Below are 22,728 nucleotides of genomic sequence, written 5' to 3' on the forward strand. Positions count from 1 at the left end.
TTGGTCAGCGGTGAGGATTTGGACTTTGCATTTGTGTTTCATATACAGTAATTGGTGCACACTACTAGTGAGTGCAGACCAAACGCGACCACATACTTTTTTTGATAGAATCCTTTTTACTTGGAACTGTTACTTTTTCTAAAGACTCCCAATTCTTACTACCATGAGTAAACCAGCATCTGTTGCATCTATGGATCTTGATTTTGAGGAAGAGAGGGTGGAAACCTACACTGTGAAACAGCTCAAGTATCTCTGCAGGAAATTGAAAGTTGCTACACCAGGCATTTCTAAAAAGGAAGACTACCAAAAGGCGCTGAGGGCCTGGGTAGAAGCCAGAAATGTCCCTTATCTTGTTGTGGATTCTGTTGGGGATGCAGATGGGCAAATTGATGGGCTAGAATTACCAGCCAGGGGAGGGGTACCGTCCCCACCTGGCAGCAGCATCTCTTTGAAAGACCTGTCCCCTAGACAACTGGAAGACAGGGAGAGAAATAGAGCACTGAAGCTGGAGTTGGCTAAGCTTAAGATGAAGGGTCAGAGGGAAGCAGAGAATAACAGGTTGTCTTTGGAAAGAGAGAGAATGAGACTGGAGCATGAGAGAATGTTGAGAGAGTTAGAGATCAAGGCCAAGGGCTTAGATCAATTCCTCTGGTGGCAACGCACCATCTGTGCCTTCAGAAGGCAGAGTACATATTCCCAAGGTTGTCATCAAAGATTTTCACAAAGGTGAAGATATTGGTCAGTGGTTTGCAGCTTATGAGATAGCAATGTTGGCCCACCGGGTCCCTGAGAAGGATTGGGGAGCGGGGTTGTGGGGCCACTTTGTCACTGAAGGTAGGGACACTTTGTTAGACCTGCCCAAAGAGCATAGGATGTCTTTTAACCACATGAAGGAAGCACTGATGACAAGGTATGGGTTAACTCCAGAGCTCTATAGACAGAGGTTCAGGAATTGTAAGAAACTGGAGGGAACCACTTGGGTAGAATATGTGCCTTTCTTTTGCAGAGCCATGGATGGTTGGGTGAGGGGTAGCAATGTTGATAATTTTTCAGCTCTCTATAATTTGATCGCCAGGGAGCACTTATCTGCTAATTGTTTTCCAGAGCTACGCCAGCACCTTGTTGATAGCAAGTTTACTAATCCTAGAAAGCTTGCTGAGGAGGCGGACCGCTGGGTCAGTACCAAGGTCCACAAGGGTCTTGTGGGAGACTCCGCCAAAGGTGGGCAGGGTCCCCAGCAGAAGAGTGGGGGGGAAAAGGGTAAACAGTGGGAGTTCCAAAAAGGTCCCCAAAGTAATTCCCAAGGGAACCAGGGTAAGGGTTCCTAGCCTCCCCCTGAAAAGAAGTCAGGACCCCCAACAGGTAAACCTGTTCATAGGGGGCCTGTTACCTGCTTTCAGTGTAAGCAGGTAGGACACCGTTGGTATGATCCCCAGTGTCCTCAGAAAGGACAGTATGTGCCACCCCGTGCACCACCCGTCAGATGGCCAGTGTTGCCCTGGGTGGGGAGGAGATGGGTGCCCAAGGTGGGTGGGGTCCCGCAGAAATGTCCCTTGTCTCATTAGGAGATTTTGAGATGGTCCCTAAAACTCAGCTGCCTGATAAAACTAAAAAATACAGGCAGTGGGTGGCCATCAATGGCCATAGAGTGGAGGCTCTCAGAGACACAGGAGCAAGTGTGACAGCTGTCAAGTGTCACTTGGTCTCTGAGGAGCAGGTAGTCCCTCGTGCATTCTTCCCAGTTGTTGCCGCTGACAACACAGAGATCCATTGCAAGGTGGCTCAAGTTCCCTTTGAGTGGGGGGTCGCCTCTGGTACTCTTCAAGTAGCTGTGGGGCCATCCATGCCTGTTGATTGTCTTTTAGTCAATGATTTAGAAAGCTCCCCTTGGGCTAAGGTGGAGAGGAAGGCACATTTGGAGATGTTGGGTCTGCCTGAGTGAGCATGTGTGACCACTCGGTCTATGGCAGCTAAGGGTGTTCAGGAGACCCTGGAGCCTGAAAGTATGGCCCAGGGATCTGCCTTAAAGAGGAGAGGTCAGGGGCGTGGGAAACCAGCCCCTATTGTTCCCACGGTCCAGGAGGAGGTAGACCCTGAGGGGGAAGCCCTGGAACTCTCTGGTGAGCAAGTTTCTGAACTGGGGAACCTACGTGAGCTTACCCATTGGCAGAAAGAAGGGGGTCCCTACAGGGAGGAATTTTGTGAAGAGCAAAAGAAGTGCCCTTCTCTTGTAGGTTTGAGGCAACAGGCCACAAACCAGGCAGCAGGTGATCAGTCTGGATCACATTGGATCTACTGGGAGAATTGGATCTACTTTGGCTATGAATGAGTGCACCACTCTAAACAATCCTCAGCGGACAAACAACAACCATAAGCGTGTGTCAGAGCGTCTAATCAGCAGGAAAAGAATCCTGAAATGTATTCTGCTAAATGCTAGATCAATGTCTAAGCATAAACACGAAATTGAAGCATTGATTACTGACCACAATGCTGACTTAATGTTCCTTACAGAGACTTGGGCATCTGATGCCTCAGGCCCGGACTGGAATGTTGCAGTTCCTGAAGGCTACTCTGTAGAACATGTAAATAGATCAGGAGCAGTGGGTGGTGGAATTGGGATAATCTACAAATCCCACCTAAAAGTATTCGCTCTCCCGCAATTGGACCTGGAGGCCGAAGCCATGAGCTTTAAAATTTAAGACAACAATTGTTTGATATTCTCGAGCCTGCTGCTGTACCGCCACCCGGTCCTAGAGCCCCTTTTACTAGAGCACTACACACCTACCTAGAAACTACCTCAGACTCCACTACCTACACAATTTTGGGTGACTTTAATTTTCACCTTGAAGCAAATAACGACTCTGATTCAACCACATTAATTGATAACTTTTTTAGCTTTGGCATGAATCAATTAATCTTGAATTCCACGCACTCAGCAGGACATACCATTGATGGGATCTTTACAAATAATGACCATATTAAAATCATCTCGGTCCAACCTGTTCCTTGGTCCGATCACAAGGCTATCTTTTTCAATTTGCAATTAAATAACCTCGTAAATTGTCGTAGATGTCTTATGCTCCCTGAAAAAATACGCCCCTGGAAGAAGCTTGACCCAAACCTTTTAGCTAAAACACTTGCTAAGGATCCCCCAGTTTTCGAACCCTGTAACATTGAAAATGGAGCGATCAAATTCCATAATTGGATTAGCCAGGCAGTCGATGAGCTAGTCCCAATGGTAACAAAAAAGCCAAGAAGACGTTCCGCCACTGCACAGTGGTATTCTGCAGAGGTGAAATCAATAAAACTTAGATGTCGGTGACTGGAGCGCATGTGGCGCTCTGATTACAGTCAGCAAAATAAACTAGAATACACCAAAGTCCTGCATGAATATAAGTCAGCGATAGTCCAGGCCAAATCAGCCTATTTCACAAATTGAATTCAAGAATCCTCTAACACTTCCAGGGAATTATTTAAAACAATCACCCACCTGGCAAAGAGCCCCCGTGATACTGTCTTCAGTCCCAACCAGAACTTTGTGATGAGTATCGCCACCTTCTTTCAACAGAAGGTCTAGCACCCTAGCAGCAGACATACTTACTGACAACAGTGAGAATACCATTCTGGCTGCTTCCAACTATTCTTGCTTCCCTCCATTAGAGGAATCGCAGGTTAGTGACCTAGTCACACAGATGAAATCAGGGTCTCCGTTAGACCCTTGTCCTCCCTATGTACTGCATATGATCCCAGTGGCTATAACGGCAGTCCTGACACCAGTGGCGGTTCTTTTATATGGGCGGAGGGGCTACGCCCTCGTTCATTTTCTGCCCCCTAATTTGTGCTTTTATTTTAATGTACAATTACAACTCTGTACGAATCAAAACAACTTTGTGCCAAAGTGCCGGTAAACTGACTCAGGCTGTCTGATGACTTCAGGCAGCGTTCGCAAGTCAAAACCTGACTTGCGAATGCAGCCTGAAGTCATCAGACAGCCTGGCAGTCACAAATCATGCTCTCTGAGCATGCGCATGCAAAACACAGAATTGCTGGCTGAGGAGCTCACAGCCCTGAGGGTTGTGACGTCACCAGCTCGGCAAAGCTATTGAAGTCTTTGCTGAAGGACCTCCCCCGCCAATAAAGCTAGCCCTGGGCGCTATCGGGTTCAGCTCCACAAAGCCAGGGCTACACATCAATCAAAGATGAGGAAGCCTCACTGTAATGCTAACCCCACCCTGCCCTTACTGTGATCAATCAAATTACGGTGTCTGTCAGTTCCCTCCAACTGCCTGTGGGAGCGCGGGACAGGGCGCATTTGAAGTTATTGCTGCTGGCTGTGCACTGTGAAAGTTGTGCTGTGACGGGCCCGCACCTCAGAGTGGCGCCATGCAGATTCCAAGACTGTTGTTATGTACACCAACCACGTAAGCTCACAGGAGGAGGTCCGTGGTTTGAATTACTGCCGCTGCTGAGGACAAAGAAACGCGCCAGAGAGAGATCTGCTGTGTCTCTCCTTGCCATATACTCGTGGGACGGTGAGGGGAAGTATTCCTGACACTGGAGCTCCTTTCCGCCATTAGCATTAGACGCAGTGAGAGCTTCTTCATGGTGAGTGGGTTTACCCGTTTGCAGTGAAGAGACGTAAATGAGGGGCGCACTGAAAAGGAACGCAGCAGCCCATGACAGGTTTACTGCCATGGCGCTGGGGAGGCTTCCTGGCCCGGGAGCAACCACCTTACTCGGGCTGGAGAGATTTGTCTTGTGAGCATGGCACGCAATATTAGAAGTGCCGCTACCAGCCAGAAATACAGCACTTCTGAGTGAAGACAGCTGCAGCTTAGCTCCGGCGAGGTCGCTTCAGGCACACTCCTCAACTGAGGCCTGCTGTTGTATCCCGTGCCCCCTTGGCCCCCTCCACAGCCAGCTGAAGAATTCAGCCCCAAGACGAAACCAAGTTGAAGTGGTGAAGCGCTCAGGCTGGTACATACAGAAGCTGAAGCACTTGTTTACCAGCAGCAGTCAGGTGAGTCTACAGGCTCTGTACTGTCCAGTTCAGTTGATCTCTGCAACATTTGCTTATCAATACTAGGCAGCAATGCCTAGCACCTCCGGGAAAGTGTTTAAAATGCATGTGCGTGTTTCATCTCTCAGCAAACAATTAAAGCGATTACTAGTGTTTAACTGTGTTAATGCCCTCCTATTAGTTTGTGGCTGGATTGGAATCCCGCCATCCTGCATGATAGCTCTCTCTGCTCGACCTTAAGGGGTGATAAACAACTGTAGCATTTAGTTGCCAAATTGACAGCTAGTGCAAATCCTTTATTAAAAGCACATGTTGTTAGTAATAGATATGTCATCGGAGGCCAGCGTTTTAAAGCAACTGCTCCAGAGCACATTGTGCGAGTTACAGGTGGAAAGCATGAAATCAGTCTATAAATGACTCAGCCATTTTAAAACCTTTGCAAATATTCCTTTTTATGTGTGTTCTAGAGTGGGACGTTCCCATTGTCTGACTTTTATTACAAAGAGAATATTTGTAAAGGTTTGAGTACGATAGTCACATACATGGGCTCTACAGACATAATGTGATGTGTTTAGTCATCAATGGAGCGCACACCGCTAGCCCCTCCTCCGGATTGCCCCTCGGGACTCTGGTACTTGTAGTTCTTTAGTGGATCACCCAGGTGGGTGCAAGTCCGTACTTGTTGGACTGATGAATCTCTAGACCCGATACATGTCCCGGGTTTTAGGATATCACCCGAGACATGTCTCGGGTTTCGGGATAACTTCCCTCATCAGTAGAGAAAGATAGTTAGGGGTGGAAGAAAAGGCCGCCACACAACAGTCAAAGGCCTCGATGCCAGAACCGGCACGTAGGTGCGTCGTCCAAGAGCCCGTCGGCCCAAAGCTCAAGGGGGCCATATTGTGTTTAGTCATCAATGGAGCGCACACCGCTAGCCCCTTCTCCGGATTGCCCCTCGGGACTCTGGTACTTGTAGTTCTTTAGTGGATCACCCAGGTGGGTGCAAGTCGGTACTTGTTGGACTGATGAATCTCTAAACCCGATACATGTCCCGGGTTTTAGGATATCACCCGAGACATGTCTCGGGTTTCGGGATAACTTCCCTCATCAGTAGAGAAAGATAGTTAGGGGTGGAAGAGAAGGCCGCCACACAACAGTCAAAGGCCTCGATGCCAGAACCGGCACGCAGGTGCGTCGTCCAAGAGCCCGTCGGCCCAAAGCTCAAGGGAGCCATATTGTGTTTAGTCATCAATGGAGCGCACACTGCTAGCCCCTCCTCCGGATCGCCCCTCGGGACTCTGGTACTTGTAGTTCTTTAGTGGATCACCCAGGTGGGTGCAAGTCGGTACTTGTTGGACTGATGAATCTCTAGACCCGATACATGTCCCGGGTTTTAGGATATCACCCGAGACATGTCTTGGGTTTCGGGATAACTTCCCTCATCAGTAGAGAAAGATAGTTAGGGGTGGAAGAGAAGGCCGCCACACAACAGTCCAAGGCCTCGATGCCAGAACCGGCACGCAGGTGCGTCGTCCAAGAGCCCGTCGGCCCAAAGCTCAAGGGAGCCATCTTGTGTTTAGTCATCAATGGAGCGCACACCACTAGCCCCTCCTCCGGATCGCCCCTCGGGACTCTGGTACTTGTAGTTCTTTAGTGGATCACCCAGGTGGGTACTAGTCGGTACTTGTTGGACTGATGAATCTCTAGACCCGATACATGTCCCGGGTTTTAGGATATCACCCGAGACATGTCTTGGGTTTCGGGATAACTTCCCTCATCAGTAGAGAAAGATAGTTAGGGGTGGAAGAGAAGGCCGCCACACAACAGTCAAAGGCCTCGATGCCAGAACCGGCACGCAGGTGCGTCGTCCAAGAGCCCGTCGGCCCAAAGCTCAAGGGAGCCATATTGTGTTTAGTCATCAATGGAGCGCACACCGCTAGCCCCTCCTCCGGATCTTGGAGACGCACCTGCGCGCCGGAGAGGAATCAGGGCCTGTGACGGTTACTTGGCGGTCTTCTCATCCACCCCAGATACTGCTCTACTGATGAGGGAAATTATCCGAAACCCGGGCCATGTCTCGGGTCTAGAGATCTTGGGGATAACGAGTAACTACTCGCACCAACTGTGGTGAACTACTTTCGAACTTTGTTTCCACTCGTCCATCTACAATGCATGCACTACTTGTACCAAAGTGCTAAGGGGCGAACCGGAGGAGAGGCTAGTGGTATGCGATCCATCTTGGTTTCTACATATAGCGCTCCCGTGGGCCTCGAGCTGACGAGCTCTTGGAGACGCACCTGCGCGCCGGAGAGGCATCAGGGCCTGTGACGGTTACTTGGCGGCCTTCTCATCCACCCCAGATACTGCTCTACTGATGAGGGAAATTATCCCGAAACCCGGGCCATGTCTCGGGTCTAGAGATCTTGGGGATAACGGTAACTACTCGCACCAACTGTGGTGAACTACTTTCGAACTTTGTTTCCACTCGTCCATCTACATGTACTACATGTACCAAACTGCTAAGGGGCGAACCGGAGGAGAGGCTAGCGGTGTGCGATCCATCTTGGTTTCTACTTATAGCGCTCCCGTGAGCCTTCGAGCTGACGAGCTCTTGGAGACGCACCTGCGCGCCGGAGAGGCATCAGGGCCTGTGACGGTTACTTGGCGGCCTTCTCATCCACCCCAGATACTGCTCTACTGATGAGGGAAATTATCCCGAAACCCGGGACATGTCTCGTGTCTAGAGATCTTGGGGATAACGAGTAACTACTCGCACCATCTGTGGTGAACTACTTTCGAACTTTGTTTCCACTCGTCCATCTACATGCACTACATGTACCAAAGTGCTAAGGGGTGAACCGGAGGAGAGGCTAGCGGTGTGCGATCCATCTTGGTTTCTACTTATAGCGCTCCCGTGAGCCTCGAGCTGACGAGCTCTTGGAGACGCACCTGCGCGCCGGAGAGGCATCAGGGTCTGTGACGGTTACTTGGCCGCCTTCTCATCCACCCCAGATACTGCTCTACTGATGAGGGAAATTATCCTGAAACCCGGGCCATGTCTCGGGTCTAGAGATCTTGGGGATAACGAGTAACTACTCGCACCAACTATGGTGAACTACTTTCGAACTTTGTTTCCACTCGTCCATCTACATGCACTACATGTATCAAAGTGCTAAGGGGCGAACCGAAGGAGAGGCTAGCGGTGTGTGATCCATCTTGGTTTCTACTTATAGCGCTCCCGTGAGCCTCGAGCTGACGAGCTCTTGGAGACGCACCTGCGTGCCGGAGAGGCATCTGGGCCTGTGACGGTTACTTGGCGGCCTTCTCATCCACCCCAGATACTGCTCTACTGATGAGGGAAATTATCCCGAAACCCGGGCCATGTCTCGAGTCTAGAGATCTTGGGGATAGCGAGTAACTACTCGCACCAACTGTGGTGAACTACTTTCGAACTTTGTTTCCACTCGTCCATCTACATGCACTACATGTACCAAAGTGCTAAGGGGCGAACCGGAGGAGAGGCTAGCGGTGTGCGATCCATCTTGGTTTCTACTTATAGCGCTCCCGTGAGCCTCGAGCTGATGAACTCTTGGAGACGCACCTGCGCGCCGGAGAGGCATCAGGGCCTGTGACGGTTACTTGGCGGCCTTCTCATCCACCCCAGATACTGCTCTACTGATGAGGGAAATTATCCCGAAACCCGGGCCATGTCTCGGGTCTAGAGATCTTAGGGATAACGAGTAACTACTCGCACCAACTGTGGTGAACTACTTTCGAACTTTGTTTCTACTCGTCCATCTACATGCACTACATGTACCAAAGTGCTAAGGGGCGAACCGGGGGAGAGGCTAGCGGTGTGCGATCCATCTTGGTTTCTACTTATAGCGCTCCCATGAGCCTCGAGCTGACGAGCTCTTGGAGACGCACCTGCGCGCCGGAGAGGCATCAGGGCCTGTGACGGTTACTTGGCGGCCTTCTCATCCACCCCAGATACTGCTCTACTGATGAGGGAAATTATCCCGAAACCCGGGCCATGTCTCGGGTCTAGAGATCTTGGGGATAACAAGTAACTACTCGCACCAACTGTGGTGAATTACTTTCGAACTTTGTTTCCACTCGTCCATCTACATGCACTACATGTACCAAAGTGCTAAGGGGCGAACCGGAGGAGAGGCTAGCGGTGTGCGATCCATCTTGGTTTCTATAATGTGATGTGTTGCAGAAACACAGTTTGTATTTGAAGGGCCATTTATCTCTTTGAGATGGGGTAGATAACACGTGGCATTACAAATGTTTATTTTTGCCAGCTTTCTGTGCACTTATTTTGGTAGATTTCTTCATTAAGGTTAGTGTTGGCCTTTACACTTCTGGTTCAGTCTCAGTTAAAGTAAAATCATCCAGAGCGTCTTGCAAATCAAAAGTGAAATAGTCCTCCATCATGAAAGGAGTAATCAAAAGATGGGGTGATGGGGCACAGGAGAGGATGAAGGAATACAACCCATGCACATTGTTAGACTGGACCATTTGAATAACACTTTCTATACATGTGCAAAGTGTTGAAGCACTTACACGCAGGGATAGTAAACTACACCATGTATACACCACCAGCACCATTGAACACACTCTCCGAGTCTAATGGGCCTCCATTTTTCGATTTTCACCTAAATTGCGCTGTGATTTCTTTGTTGATGTTGCTGTCCTGAGCCTCTGCTGCTCACATATGTATTAAAACAGCAAATTCAAATTTACCAATGGACTAGGGCTGTGACTGACTTATGTTTGAGCATCAAGGATTTTCTCCTCCAGCACAGTTTACAGCCTGGCCTGAGAACTGTGTGCTGTGCTTGTTTATGGAATGACAAATGGCTTGCAGCCTACGTAAATTGTTTTGATGAAAGCAAAGGGCTTCCAAATGCAAGCAATGCAATTCAATCCATTTGTCAAGACATAAAAACCAAACACTGGGCCTGGTAACCGATTAGATGGGCTGAACCCATTGCCTTGGGCTGTACTCTGCTCTAGTGTAAACTTTGAAAAAGGCAATCTAAGGAGGACCTACTTCGCTTTGATGCACTGTGCTCTTGTGAACAGGCCAGTGAGTTAGCATAGCAGTTCTCTGGTTATACTGAATAAGAAGCTACCAATGACATTAACATATGAAATATCTTTATTGATTTCATAACTACAGTTTCACAATTCTTGTACAGTTAAGCCCAGAGCGATAACCTGTACAGATACGTGTAACCAGGGCCGGACTGGACTGCCTCGAGTCAAGAGGCCCAGCTGGATCGTCCTTTCTTGGCACTGACCTTTGTGAAAACATGCACTCGCTGTGCCTGTGCTAGTGTGCTGAGGTACATGTTGAGAGAGTTATAATCAAATAAATCGCACAGTTTGCTGAAATATAATTTCTGTTTGCCTGGCTAATACTAAAAAAAAATCAAGGATGAACAGCAATCCTGGGATATATCTCTTTCGCCATCTAATTTTTAAAGTATTTGCCATGTACAGTGTTACCAATGGCGTGAGCCTTGACTTCATCAACCAATACAGTAAAGAGGCAGAGATGTGTTACAGGTAGAAAACACTTAGAGGCCCTGTTTCCATTGGTTGTGTGTGCTTGGCTTGGGGGTCATTTTGCAAGCATACCAGTTAGAAGATGGGGCACATTTTTTATTTGTTTCTAATGTTTTCTTCACACTAAAATGCTATATTTAGATCCCCTTTTTGCAACAATTTGCTGTAAATATGTGGTGTGAAAAGCCACCATTTGAATCATTTTTTCCCAAATTTTCTTGCGGGGGGAATTCCCCCTGCACCCTCCTATTGCAGGTCGGGCTTCGAGCGCTCGCACAGTCATTGTACTACGATACAATTTCCCGCCCACCACTTGCAAAATCCACCAGCCGCCACTGCCTGACACCCCTGTTAAACAAGGCTATCAACTTAGGTGAATTCCCCAGTAGCTGGAAGAAAGCCTGTATCCGGCCCATTCTTAAGAAGGATACCCTGGATCCTTCTGAACCTAAGCACTATCGGCCCATATCCTATCTGCCCTTACCAGCCAAGATTCTGGAGAAAGCCATAAGTTATTAGACCCCTCACAACATGGATTCTGACCCTGTCACTCAACAGAGTCTGCCCTAATCATGGCAACGGAGGACATACGCAGGACAATGGATGAAGGTGGCAGAACGGCCCTGATTTTATTAGACCTTACAGCGGCGTTCGACACTGTAAACCATTCGGTCCTGTTAAATAGACTAAAATCCTTAGGCTTTACCGGTACTGCTCTGGCCCTTTTAACATCTTTTCTGGATACTCGAATTCAACAGGTACACTGGGGAGGTCTTCAATCTGACGAATTCTCTCTCCCAGGAAGGGTTCCCCAGGGCTCAGCAGTGTCGCCTACATTGTTTAATTTATATGTTACACCTTTAGCCGCCATAATTAAATCTCATGGCCTACGATTAGTGTCGTATGCCTATGACACTCAAATTGTAGTGTCGATCTCCCAGTCAGTAGAAGCTACAGCACAACGGTTCAGGAACTGCCTCCTGGGTGTAAAAAGCTGGATGAGCCATAACTTCCTAAAATTAAACACGGATAAGACCGAAGTAATAGAGTTCGGCCAGAAACCATCCGTCTGGAGCGACCTTTGGTGGCCTCCTGAGGCGGGCTCCTGCCCCAGTCCAGCAGATAAGGTCAGGAATCTTAGCTTTCTGTTCGATACAGACCTGTCCTGTATAGCGCAAATCAACCAGGTGACTTCCGCCTGCTTCTACACCATTAAAGTTCTCAGAAAAATCTTACCGTACATCCCGCCTACGTTAAAAAAAGACGGTGATGGGAGCCCTGGTAATGTCCCGAGTGGACTATTGCAATTCACTCTACCTGGGCACGGGAGAAAAACGGCTGACCAAGCTACAGGCAATTCAAAATGCCGCAGCTAGGGTCCTGTTGAACCTGCCAAAGCGTCACCCAACCTCCAAAGCCATACGCAAACTTCACTGGCTCCCCTCTGCTTGGTCCACAAATCCTTGCATGGCAAGGGTCCTGACGATCTAGCCAAACTCCTTCCTCGTTACACGCCAATACGTACCTTAAGGTCAGCCAACCAGGACCTAGTATGTCAGCCCAAAAATAGGGAGAGCCCGATGGGGTGGAAAATCTTTTTCCCACCAAGCCTCCAAATTATGGAACGCGTTGCCCCCGCGCTTCACTCACAAAAATCCAAAATGAGCTTTAGGAAGGCATTGAACACCTTGCTCTTCTCCTTGCCCTAACCTGCTCTCACCTGTTCTTCTGTACTACAGCGCCAAGACGCCGCGGCAATCGAGAGCTTTGAAAATATTTCAGTCAGTCAATGGTCTCCTATATAGCGAGCCTAAGGTTGCTGAGCCTGGGTCAGCCCGTGTGCTGATGGTACCCCAGCACTTCAGAGCCTTCCTACTGGGGTTGGCTCATGATGTTCATTTAGCTGGTCATCTGGGGCAGAACAAGACCTTTGAGAGGCTTGTCTCCCACTTTTATTGGCCCCAATGAGGAACTGAAATCTGAATTAGGCCAAGTAAAGTGTAGTGATTCAATTAGATATTAGTGTGATGCATCTATTACTTTAATGAAGAAGTTTGAGTATTAGTAACCTCACCCATATATAAGTTGAGGGATTAATGTATGCCTTATTTCGTTCTTTTGTCTTATCGTGAGCAATATAAAGTAACTCGACCAGCGCCATTTTGTGGCCTAGTTTGCTTGCGTCAGTAGTGGAAACCTACCATAGCATTTAGAAAAGTCTTTCCCTCGAGAATAGGCTGACACATGTAGCTAACTGTTGCTTCTGCACGTTAGGCCTGTCAAGGTTGTAGGTGGGGGTAGAATGGATAAGCACATTCCAGGAGGTGCTGGGCGGACACTCCTAGTTCTGGCAGAAGGGAGTCACCCCCTCGACCTTGCTATAACGAGCTTAACTAAACTGAGACCGCTTTGTGTTCCATATATGGTCTTTCCTTTGCACCAACCTGTACCAACTTGTATTTTTCCTTCTTAGGTAATGGTTTCGAAATGTTACAGTATATATGTGATCTGTTGATAATGTCTTCTCGGCGGACCTCAAAGGGTTAGGTCGCGAGAGGCTCCTCTGGCAGAGTTTGTTTGTTTAATAAACGATTGGACCTTCTACACTGCCAACTGACTGGTTATTAGTAATTGGTGTTAGGGCTATTTGTAAGTATAGCTCTATTGGGTTTGTAATTATTTTTCGGTACTTCAGTTGGCGACTCCGCCAGGACTCCTCGTTGGGGTCGTCCCTCTGTAATTAGAAAGGAACGGGACATTGGGAAGGGTCCTCTTGTTCGGGGGGGGGGGAGGACCGACGAACAATTCGAGGGTTGCTCCGCTCTCCCAATTGAGAGAGAGCCTAAGCTGCTAGTGACCCCACGCCGGAGTCCTACGGGTGTAACCCGAGAATAGACCACGTTGAGTCTGCAGGAGTTGGCAGTGGAGAAACTTGCAATCAGACCTGAGTGCACCAGGTGAGTGATTTGTTTTGTCCCGTGTTGGATATCCATTGGATCTGAATTATGTATTTGGTGGTTTTATGCCACGGAGAACTCAGAAGGGGGTCTGACGGGGCAGTATTGAGGCTGCACGGGAAGACGCCCCTGTTTTGGAATTGGGAGAACAATAGAGACTGTGACCAGATGCCTTGGTGTAACTTATGGAAGAAGTATACACCTGGCCGGATTGCTCTCGGAAACGCCGGTAGCTGAGATTGGGTAGCACCGGGACAGATCTGGAGCGGCGCTTGAAAAAGCGGGCTCAGCCAGAATAGTTCGGGAGGTGAACCATGAAGGCTGCCGGATGGTCTGTAGGTCGATCTGTGGTTCAAAACCTGTGTGGCTATCTCTAGGCAGTCTAAGGACAAGACTGTTTGGTTCTGATTTGTTTTTGGATTTGGAAAAATATGAGAGTTCTCCATAGGTGGGAGTCGACGGGCTCCACCTTCTTGTTTGGAAAATGTTGTTATATTATCTATGTTGATGTAAAGAGTATTGTTAGTCCACTATTTGTGTGTGATTGAAACTGATTGTATGACATGGCCATGTGTATGAGAGTACTGTGAAAAACCTTTTTTTCCTTTCAGCTAAGCGGCACCTAAACTATATAGAGAGGAGCAATGCCGTGTTTTAGTAAGTTATGCTTTGGTTGTATGTGCCGGGGGTACGAGACTGGATGAAAGTCAGCCGGCCCCTCCGGAGGGGAGCCCCAGCCATGATATGTATTGCAAGCATGGAATTGCTGCGATCTTATTCAACACGCTATGGCATAAGTACACTAAAGATAATGTAGAATTACAGTGGCCCCTGACAGTCTCTTTTGATGAGAAAAAGATTCAGTATCTACAGGACCGTCTGTTTGCTAAACGCAGCAGGCAGGCCATGTTTGATACCCTCAACAAATGGCAGAAAGAAGCTAAGAGGAGACATATCAGAGCAGAAAAATTTATGAAAATAAAGCAAGGACAGACCATAACTCAGAAAGTCATTGCTCATGATAAGAATCAGACTGAACAAAATATTGAATGTTTAGACAGACAGTTTAGATTACAGGTGGACAAGAGTTATGTGACCCGAAATGAGGCGGAAGATGAAATTGAAGAGTTATTGGATGTTCGACCTCCCCCACCATATGCGCCGCAATGCATATATCCCGCTGTACCCCTACATGCGGCTAAGGCCACCTTTAGCCTCCGCTCCTGGGACAGACGTGTCTCTCACCCCTTTGGGTGCAACCCGTGCCACGACTACCTCATTGAGAGACACGGCTACCCTTATTCCCGATGCACAGCAGCCCTCGGGTACTTCCCGGGTCGTTTTAGCAACCCCCAGTCCCATATGGACGTCTCAATCAGCTATTACGACCCCTGAGGATAGGGATCGTATCCCCCTGGGGAATTTGGATGGAATGAATGCTAGACGATTATTTACATGAGCCTCATTGGGCTATAGTGAGAAGGAGGCTATAACAGAGCAAGCAGTGAAGTGGATGTGGAAGGATGTCTACACAGTAGCCGACATGTGAGTACCATAAAAGATTTCGAACCAGTCATGCAACAACATGCTTTGCACCAAATGTCTCGATACCTTATTGACGCATGGGAACAATGTTTCCAAGACGGAACAGCCCCTCAAATACTGTATGATATCTGGGACCGAGCTCATAAGTTCGATCTCAGTCCGATAGAGGCATACAAGAATGTAGAAACGCTAGTGAGATACCGAGGTAGAATGTTTGTGAAATGTCCCAATTGGAATTTTCAGCATCCCATGAGGGAAGTGCACCCCATTTTTCATCCTCAGAAACCTGAACTGCGTGATAATACTGATCAAGTCACAAGGGCCCGAGTGGATGCGCGGTTTCAGGAACAGTGGGTCTATACGCCTTGGAAACGAAGTGAAGTGCTCGCACTAAAATCACAGTTGCCTGACCCCCGTAAAAATCCCACTGCTTACTATAAGGAGTTAACTGAAGCCGCAGCTTCGGCCGTAATGACTTTAGCTGATGTTGAATTGTTTTTCGGGCTGCTGGTCCCGGTAGATATATGGCGACAGGTTCATGACTCCGATCATGCAGAGTTAGGGGGAACGTGGACTCAGTTGAAAGACTGGGCCAGTAGCGCAAGCCTGGAGACAAGCCCAGGGATGAGATTACTACTCTCCCCGCGAAAATAATTGCCTATATGCACACATTAATTCCCCCACGCAAAGTAGACTGGGATAAATTGACTGCTTGTAAACAAAAGAAAGATGAAAATGTTTCTGACTTTTACACTCGCTTTGAGGGCACTTTCATTGATTTTAGCGGCCAGGACCTGGCCACGGAGGGCGGGGTCCGGTTGTTTGTAAATTGTTTTGTGACTAATTTGATACCTGAAGTCTCTGCTCGGCTACAAGCCGCAGAGAGTACCTGCACGACCTCCACCCCCTCTGTAATACTGAGCATGGCCCAATATTATGAGCACAGGGAAAATTAGAATAAGGATAAAGTCGAGAAAAAGACTAAGGACCTTAAAACTCTGGTATTGTTACAGCAAGTCATTTGAGGCCAAGGAGGAGGGAGAGTGGTACGAGGGCCCGTGTCCAGAGGGGTGGGGACAGAAAGAAGCTCAGGCCCGGCTCGGTCGTTAGGGCTAAATCAGGGTGCTTATTGTAAACAGGAAGGACATTGAAAATCCCAGTGTCCGCTACTGCTTGCCCAGAACGGAGCTGTCCGAGGACGGAGACGTGGTCGGAGTGGTCCGGACCGGAGCGATATGCGTAGAGAGGAAGTTGCCCTGGGCAGGTCTGAACGAAATCACTTTGATAACCCTCAAGGTAGGCAATACTTTAATGAGGATTATATATTTGGTGATCCGGACGGATTCACTCATCCATAGGACAGCCAGGGACAGAGTAGGGGCCAAGTGTCGATCCCAGTCAATCAGCAAGGACCCTATGTGAAAGGGGAATTGATGGGGACTTCCGAGAAGTTTCTAATTGATACAGGAGCAATGAATAGTTCTGTTGCTCGATCATTGGTTCCAGGGGCGGCTCTGTCCGGGCAAAATAATGTATCTGTGGGATTTGCAGGAGTTCTGGTGGTGAGCCCCATATTTAAACTCCTCCCATTCACCCTTGGCCCCGCTACAATTGATTCCCCCTTTTTGTTAACTTCAGATTGTGGTGAGAATTGATTAGGTTTGGATATGTTAAAAAAATTAAATGCGAAAATATATTGTTCCCCTGATGGTGTTTACTTAACGATACAACCCCATACAGAGAATATGAAACAGTGCTTTACTAAGAATTAACCTCTTCCCCTTGAGTTCGATGCAATCCCTAACTCATTGTGGGCAACTGGGGATGCGGATGTCGGCAAGCTAGACATCCCTCCCGTCCACATTACGTTGAAACCTGGTGCGAAATTGCCACGTATACCACAATACAAGATCTTGCCGGCTGGCGAGCGAGCTTTGCTTTCGATCATGCAAGATTTAATTGATAACGGAGTAGTGGAAGAAACTGCTGCTAACATTTGTAATAGTCCTAGTCTCCCGATCTTGAAGAAATACTCTGATTCTGGATCTCCTGGGAATATTGATGCATATTGCTTTGTAATAGACCTGCGAGAGGTTAATAAGATAGTGGTACCTCAGTACCCCATGGTAACTGATATCACTACTATACTCACAATGATTCCCCCCACTGCTAAATATTTTTCGGTCATTGATCTGAAGAATGCCTTCTTCCGTATCCCGATTCATCCAGATAGCAGGCAGATCTTCAGCTTCTCGTTATCTGGCCGAAGCTTTAGATTCTGTCGTGCTCCCCAAGGCTATACTGAAAGTCCGAGCATCTATAGTCAGGCCCTTAAGGCCCTTTTGGATGATTTAGTTCTACCTGACGGTAACGTACTACTGCAGTACGTGGACGACTTGTTGGTAGCGTCCGACACCGAGCAGGGTTGCAAAGATGCCACTGTTAAGTTATTGCACCATCTGGCGGCAAAAGGTAATAAGGTGTCCCTGTCAAAATTTCAATATTGTCGACAGGAGGTGACCTACCTAGGTCATCTACTGTCGAAGGAGGGTAGGCGTTTGACTCCTGAACGAATTAATACTATTTCTAACATGTCTGTCCCTTGCACCCAGCGTGAAGTTTGTGCTTTTCTTGGCATTACTTCTTACTGTCGCCAATGGATACCTAATTTTTCTCTTCTTGCTAAACCCTTGTTATACCTAACCACTAAAGATGTGCATGAACCTCTTCCTTGGACTGACGAATGTCAGCATTCTTTTGACTCTTTGAAATCTGCTCTTTGTTCTGCGCCCGTCTTGGGTACGCCTGACTACCGTAAACCTTTTGTACTATATGTGTATGAGGTCGACGGTTGCTTGCTTTCAGTGTTAACGCAAGGATTTGGTGGTAAACCAAGACCTTGCGCTTATTTCTCGGCTACATTGGATAATGTTGCCAAAGCGCTTCCTAGCTGTCTGAGGGCCACTGCAGCTGTCGCGGTGGCCATCCGACAGTCGGAGGGGCTCGTTCTAAATTCTAATTTGACAGTGATGGTACCGCACGCAGTAGATGCGTTGCTGAATAAAACAAAAACGCAGCATCTTAAAAGTGCACGCCTTACCGGCTATGAATTGACATTGTTTGCTCCACATATTACAATCATGCGATGTGCCACGTTAAATCCTGCCACATTGCTACCTCCCCCCTCGAATGAAACGACAAATGATATACATGATTGCATATTTCGGACTGAAGAAGAAACGAAGGGGAGGATTGACCTCACTGACATTCCTCTATCTGACCCCCAAGGGGAATTATATGTGGACGGGTCTGGTTTCAAGTTAGCAGATGGCACAACAACAGCTGCATATGCAATCACCACGCTGAAAACTGTAGTTGAGACTTCTCGAGTTCCCTATCGATCAGCTCAGGCTGTGGAATTAGTGGCATTGTTGCGAGCCTGTGAATTAAGTGAGGGACTCGAGGTTAACATATATACAGACAGCCAGTACGCCTTTGGCGTGGCCCATAGCTTTGGGCGGCTGTGGAGGGAACGGGGTTTCCTCACTTCCCATGGTCAGAAAATACAGAATGGTCCTTTGGTATTGCAATTACTTGATGCCCTCACCTTGCCCAAGAAACTAGCCATAATAAAATGTAGCGCCCATAAGGCGGTGGTGGATGAAGTGGGTGAGGGGAATGCCTTTGCTGATCAGACTGCTAAGCAGACAGCTCAGTCCATGTTATCAACTATGTATGTAACAACTTCGGCAAGATGGGTGGAGGAATCTGATTTGTTCAATAATACTATGGAAAGTGTGATAGAAATACAGAAGGAAGCCACTCCAGCTGAATTGACACGGTGGGAGCAGGAAGTGGGAAGGTTGGATGAAAATAACTGTTGGGTTGATTTAACGGAAAAACAAAGATGGTTGCTGCCCAATGCTTTGGTACAAGCTTTTGTAACTATGGCCCACGGTCCCGCTCATATTGGAGCAAAAGGTAGCTATGCCCTATTGGACCCGGTATGGAATAATCCCAACATTCAAAGGACGGCTGTCCATTTGGTCCAATATTGTATGATTTGTTTACAACATAATCCAGGAAAAGGGGAAAGAGTGTTGAGTGAGAATTTTGCACCTCTGACTTTGCCGTTTGAAGTGCTTCAAATGGACTATATTCAGATGGAGCGCGTCAACAACTTAAAGTATGTTTTGGTAGTGGTGTGTGCTTTTAGCAAATGGGTAGAGGCTTATCCAACTAAGGATAACACCGCATTGGCTACAGCAAAAGCTCTTATCAAGGAGTTTATCCCAAGATATGGAGTGCCCTGTTTGATTTGGTCTGACAACGGGGGGCACTTCCATGGGGCTCTTGTCAAATATATTTGTAATGGACTACAGATACGACAGAAAGTTCACGCAGCTCGACACCCCCAATCAGCAGGACTGGTGGAAAAGCATAATGAGATATTAAAGTTACAAATGGCTAAGATCCAAGAAAGCACTGGTTTAAATAGGCCTGACACCTTACCACTGGCCCTTCTATCATTACGAGTTACCCCTCACTCCCGTTCTGGTCTCTTTCCTTATGAGGTGATCTTTGGGCGGCCTGCTAATATATGGGGGAGTGCCTAGACCACGGTCCTTTACTGATGATTGATTATCTGTATACCCTGACTAAAGACCTCCGTTCTATTCATCAGCAGGTAGCATCTGTACTGCAGTCCCTGCCAGAGGGCCCCGGAAATCGATCGGAGCCCGGCCAGTGGGTGCTAGTTAAGAAGTACGAACGAGACACCAGTTTGGCTCCAAGGTGGTCAAAGCCATTCCAAATCCTCCTCGCCACACGGACGGCTGTTAAGGTGGACGGGAAGAAGCACTGGATCCACGTCTCTCACCTTAAACGGCTGCCACTTCCGCTTCCTTATGATCAGCAGCACCCGGATGGAATTTTGACCCAGGAAAGTGAAAGAGCCACTGCATTTGTTCCTTTTTCCGATGCTTGCGAAATAGAACCAAGGCAAGAAGAAGGAGTGACGGGATTGGGCGAACCGGTCCCAGTTGAATTCCCAATTGCTCCTCATCCTGTCACTGATACTCCAGTAAGCAGGGGCTCCGATAAAGAAAACGTACCTTCCCCTGTGCTATTTTCTGATCAGGAAGCTCCGGGTCATTTGCGATACAACCTGCGGCCAAGAAAACATCACGGCACCTCAGACCACACAGCTAGGAGATAAGGAAAGACTTGAATAAGCAGGGTTTGCTAGATTTACGGCTGAGGTATTGAGCGAGACACTGGACTGAACTCGTTGAGAGCTGGAACTTTGGAATTACGCTCTGTTCAGAAAGAAAGACTATTACATGTAAAAGGCCAGGTTGTCCAACGACGGTGTTTTGTTTTCTTGAGATAAACGATAGGAGTCTGCCTGTGAGACTCTAGACGGACACAGGGAGAAGAACCCTCTGGCAGGGCGGACTGCTTTGCCCGAGTTTAGCTTTGGACTTTTAGTTAGGAATGCACCCTTTTGGTCGTGTTGTACCTGAAGAAGAACGCCCTTTTGCACCACGATATTTGCCATTTTATGAGCCAATGTTCTCTACTTGGACCATGCGTGTGAAAATAGCATTTGTGTTAGTAATAGCGATTATATTAGCCATTTTTATGAGTATATTTGTGTTGTTAGAGCATAAGTATCCGATGCAAGCGATGATACCCACAACCGTTGCCCCACCTGAGCATTTGATGTTTACCTTAGCCCCACATAAGGGAAGACATCGTCAGACATATGCTAAAAATGTATTCGTAGAAATGCTCCATCAAACTCATAGCACCACTAATATGACCGATTGTTGGGTTTGTGGACTCCTGCCATCAGTTATGCATAAACATAATCTGTTCGTTTCTCTGCCCTTATCATATTTAGGTAGTTGCAAGGCTTGATCCAACTGTTTTCAGCCATGTATAACCATTATGTGGAAAACCCAAAGCAATACTCAGAGAAGGATTATACTATGATTTTAGCTTATATTGAAACGCATCAGGGGTTTGATCCGGCAGGAAACGGGGGGGAGGGATCACCCGATCCTGAGGCATGTATGAACTTATATACAGAAAGTGAGAACAGTACTTGGTTGAAGGATGACGTTTATGATTTTTCTAATTTTAACCATTCTCAGTATTTTCAGCAGTATCACCAGAAATGTTACCAGTGAACGTGTCTTGCATATCCCTATTTTGAACACTTCCTCGCTCTTTTGCGTGCAGGGGATTGGGAATGTGCAGGTTGGGAATAGTATCTGCAATTATACATATAGAATGAAGATTTTCAGTAGCCCGCCATTGCCAACGCCCCCGAATGTGTATTTCATATGTGGGGAAAATTCCTATACCTGGTTGCCGCAAGGTTGGGCTGGTCAATGTTATCTGTCTTTTCTATACCCTCCTGTATATATAGCACCGTCAGATTACCATAAAACACATCAACTCCATAGCTCGAAAGGAATTTCCAATAGGCAGCGAAGACAGCTTGGAATGACTGAAGTTGACCAGACTGATATCTCCCTGCAACAGGTTACAGATTTCACTAAGGGCTTGGTCCCATTCTGGGGACCGATCTTCAATAGTAGGGAGATAAGGCGATTGTCCAGAATAGTGGAAAATGTCATAAATATCACTACTGAGATTATGACTAATATGACTGAAGAGCTTCAGGCGACAAGGCTCGTTTCGCTTCAGAACCGGATGGTTCTTGACGTCAACTTGGCCAATCGAGGAGGAGCATGCCGGGTGATCGGCAGCTCCTGTTGTGTTTACATTCCAGACTCTGCCCCTATGGTCCACTTAGCTATCCAGAAATTGCACCGTATTGCTGCCGAAATGCACACTGACAATGGGTCCTGGTCACTGTCTAGCTGGTTTTGGGGGCTCCTGTCTACCTGGGGTTGGAATTTATTGATGATAGTTGCTGGAGCAGCCGGTGTCCTCTTTACTTGCTGCCTTTGCATGCAATGTGGTCCGGCTTGTTGCTCTTATTGTGCTACCAAATTGACAGCTATGATTGTCCCTTCTCCCGAGCCTTCGAAATAGATCCGTGAAAAGATGGCCATTGACGTCTTTGAAGATTAGTATTTCTTTTAGTTAGCTTCATCAAACTAAAAGGAGGGTTTGAGGAACTGAAATCTGAATTAGGCCAAGTAAAGTGTAGTGATTCAATTAGATATTAGCGTGATGAATCTATTACTTTAATGAAGAAGTTTGAGTATTAGTAACCTCACCCATATATAAGTTGAGGGATTAATGTATGCCTTATTTCGTTCTTTTGTCTTATCGTGAGCAATATAAAGTAACTCGACCTGCGCCATTTTGTGGCCTAGTTTGCTTGCGTCAGTAGTGGAAACCTACCATAGCATTTAGAAAAGTCTTTCCCTCGAGAAATAGGCTGACACATGTAGCTAACTGTTGCTTCTGCACGTTAGGCCTGTCAAGGTTGTAGGTGGGGGTAGAATGGATAAGCACATTCCAGGAGGTGCTGGGCGGACACTCCTAGCTCTGGCAGAAGGGAGTCACCCCCTCGACCTTGCTATAACGAGCTTAACTAAACTGAGACCGCTTTGTGTTCCATATATGGTCTTTCCTTTGCACCAACCT

The sequence above is a fragment of the Lissotriton helveticus genome, chromosome 2_1 (assembly GCF_964261635.1).
Source record: "Lissotriton helveticus chromosome 2_1, aLisHel1.1, whole genome shotgun sequence".
NCBI classification, from domain to species: Eukaryota; Metazoa; Chordata; class Amphibia; order Caudata; family Salamandridae; genus Lissotriton; species Lissotriton helveticus.